Here is a 4,046-nt window from a genome sequence, read left to right on the forward strand (position 1 = left end):
TATACAAATTCTTAAAGGAACAAAAATATCATATAGAGCAAATTAATGTACTACAGTAGCATAATTATGGCAAAAGAATCTTCAAAAAAGTTAGAACGTTACTTTTTAAAGCTATCAATAGTACATATAAAGATTAATTTATTTTATAAAGTAACTTACCTAGTTGGAAACAGATCAATGAAATGATCCTTAATTTTTTTCCTGTAAGGCCTAAATTGACATTGTTAATCAAGGAGACAGAATCAGCTTTGAAAAATCAAGGAATCATTATGCCTAATGAACTGAAGTAAAAATTACTAGTTGTTCAACATTAACTTTTCTTTAACTCAAATCTATTTTTATAAACTAATGTAAATAATGTTTCTGTTACAAGTCTCATTGGTTTTCATTTTTATATCTGGTAGGCTAAACCTTCCTTAAACTTTTAGAAGTAAAACAAAGTCTCAATTGAATTTGTGAGAATTAAAAACGTTTTTCCTAATAGTCCTAGAGTGAAATAGATTAGTTAACAAGTGTTTATTGTGCCAGTGTAAATTGTAATTTACCAAAGAAAGATACATAATTTTCTTGGTCTTGCCAAAAAAGTTCCCTGGAAAGAACTCTTTCCCATAAGTAAAACCTCCAAATGACCAGTAAAAATAAATAAATAAATAGATAAATAAAATTATTTATTATTATTATTATTATTATCATCATTATTATTTGAGACAGAGTCTCCCTCTGTTGCCCAGGCTGGAGTGCAGTGGCTTGATCTCAGCTCACTGCAACCTCCACCTCCCAGGTTCCAGCAGTTCTCATGCCTCAGCCTCCCAAGTAGCTGGGATTACAGGTGCATGCCATGATGCCTGGCTGATTTTTGGATTTCTCTTTTTTAGTAGAGATGGGGTTTCACTATGTTGGCCAGGCTGGTCTTGAACTCCTGACCTCAAGTGATCTGCCTGCCTCAGCTTCTCAAAGTGCTGGGATTGCAGGCATGAGCCACTGCACCCAGCCTATTTTTAATATTTTTAATTAAATATATATGTAATTAAGGATATTCTATATACTTATTTATAGTTAAAAGATATTGTAAAAAAAAAAGATATTCAAAATAATCTTATTTCTCTCCAGGTTCCTTGAACTCCATTCCTTCCCTCTTCCCATAGAAAACCATTTTAATTTTTTTTTTATCAATCCAGTGTTTATTTTGGCTAACGTAAACATATGTATACTTATGAGCGTGTTGCTTATGTGTATTTGCATATATATGTGGAGAATTTATTCCTTTCTAATAGCAACAATATTGGTGATATTCTTTTAAAACTTTTATATATTGTAGAGTAATATAAATAAGTTACTATGGCAATGTAAAAAAAGAACTTTAGTGTAAAATGAAAGAGACAAAAGTGTAAAATAGAAGTGATATTAACCAAGTGACAGAACAAGAAGCCCCAGACCCTTCTTCCTCCTACAGAAACACCAATTCTACAATAATACGCTGACCAATTCCCTTTAGGAGAAACCTAGAAAACCGTTCAGAGACTCTTGCACCTCGGATGAGCACAAAACCAACCACATCAAAGCAAGTAGGAAAATTCATGGCAATTTCTCAGGGTACTTCCTCCGTCTGGCCAAAATGCTGTACATTTAAGAGAAAACTCCCAGCTCCCAGCTGTTCCTTGGGGAGAGAGAGAAAGAGAAGACTGGATGGTACATGCAATATTCTGACGTTTTTGGCAGCTGAGCAAAAAATCGGCATCTGTCTTGCCATTCTTGGAGGCTAACAGGACTCAGCATACTCTACACAAATGAGGACCACTGAGCACAGAAGTTCTGGGTGGCATGCCGCCCTCCACAGGACCTGCAGCGCAGCAGGCAGAAGTTGATACAACTTCGTGACTTATCCCTCAGAAGGAAAGAGAAGAATGGAATATGAATCCAGCATTCTAGTTTTTTGCAGGGCTGCCCAAGGAACTGGTTTCCATCTCTCCTCAGCACTCACAAAACCTAGAACACTCTAGATGCCTGCGGGCCACTGAGAACAAAGAAATTGCCGGGCAGGGTGCTCCAGAAAACCTGTGATACAGCAGACAGACACCAGAGGGAGCAAGAGAATACAAGCATCTAAAAAAAAAAAAAAAAACCCTCGAATGAGGAATCTAACTGTGCGAGTCCAGGGGAGATACATCCACAGAAAAGACTTGAGAGGCCCCCAGAACCTCCAGGCAGGCTGATTGGTGAAAGTCTTCTTTTGTACAAGGCTGGTCTGTAAAAGCTGGGAGATGTGTGGATGCCAAAACAAAGTTACAATAAACAGGAAGAAATGAGGAAATGGCCCAATAAAAGGAACAAAATAAGTCTCCAAAAATTGACCCTCAAGAGGAAGCATATTACATTGAAAAAGAGTGGAAAAAGCCTGAGGAACTTACGGGATACTGTCAAGAGGATCAATAGTCATATTATGGGATGCCAAGAAGAAAAGAGAGAGAAAGTGGCAGAAAGTTTATTTTAAAAAATAGCGACCAGAAACATCACAAATCTGGGGAAGGAAATAGCCGTCCAGATTCAAGAAGCCCAACAAGTACCAAATAAGTTCAGTGTTAAGAAATCTACACTGAGACACATTATAATCAAATTGTCAAAAGTCTAAAGACAGAATTTTGAAAGCAGCAAAAAAAAAAAAAAAAAAAAGATTCATCACATACAAGGGAACTTCATAAGAGGGTCAGTGGATTTTTTTTTTTAAGCGGAAACCTCCAGGCAAGAAGAGAACGAGATGATATATTCAAAGTGCCTAAAGAAAAAAGCTGCCAACCATGAATACTATATCTGACAAAACCGTCCCCCAAAAATGAAGAAGACTTTCCCTGAAAAGCAAAAGCAAGGGAGGTCATCATCATTAGACCTACCTTACAAGACATGCTAAATTTAGTCCATCAAAGTGAAATAAGATGATCAAAGGAGGACAAATATTACATGAATACATTTATATGAGGCATCTAAAGTAGTTAAACTCGTTGAAGCACAAAGTAGAATGGTGGGCCAGGGGCTGGAGGAAAGGGGAAGTGGTGAGCTGCTGTTCAATGAATATAAAGTTTCACTCATTCAACTTTTTTGGAAGACAAAAAAGTTCTAGAGATCTGCAGTGCAATAATGGGCTTATAGTAAATGATACTGTACTGTTCACTGTTGAAAGTTGCTAAGAGGGTAGGTCTCATGTTCTAATTTAAAAAATGTAAAGTGAAAGTACAAACTCTTTAATGTTAAATTTACATTGAAAATGTCAATATGAATTCATGATAGCTTTTATTTTTCAAAAATACATATTTCCTTGCCCTGTTCATTACAAATATCTAAAAGCGATGAAAATCTATATGCTCCAAATACTATTCTTCTTCTTGCTTTTTTCACTTAATATATGCAAGAGATCATTCTATCTTAGTCTATGGATGTTTTGCTGAGTTACAATTTATATACCATAAACTTGACCCACTCTAAGTATACGATTGGATGATTTTTAGTAAATTTCTAAGGTGCACATTCTTAATCCAGTTTTAGGACATTTTCATCACCAAATAAGACCTCTAATTCCCTTTTACAGTTAATCCATTTTGCTATCCCCAGTCCCACCAATCTATTTTCTGTCTCTATAATTTGCCTTTTACATCTTCATAGTGTCCAACTGTACAGACGAATAATAATTTATTCAACCAGTCCTCTCTTGGGAGACATTAATTTCTTATATTTTGCTATTACAAATAATATCAGAGTGAATAACTTTAAATCATTTCATTTCATGTGAACAAATTATTTCATATTTTTACCATATTATACTTAAATGTATGTTGAGGTAGATTCCTAGAAATGAAATTGCTAGGTAAAGGATAAATGTATATGTAATTTTGCTACCGGTTAAAATTCCTCTCTATAGAAGTTGTTTTACTTTGCATTCTCATTAACAATATATAACAAAGTGTCTGTTTCTTCACAGTCTTATCAGTTGAGAAGGCAGTGAACTTTGAATTTTGTCAGTCTGCAATGTAAGAAGCATATCTTGGAGAATTTTA

This window comes from Rhinopithecus roxellana, chromosome 9 (genome assembly GCF_007565055.1).
Source record: "Rhinopithecus roxellana isolate Shanxi Qingling chromosome 9, ASM756505v1, whole genome shotgun sequence".
Lineage (NCBI taxonomy): Eukaryota > Metazoa > Chordata > Mammalia > Primates > Cercopithecidae > Rhinopithecus > Rhinopithecus roxellana.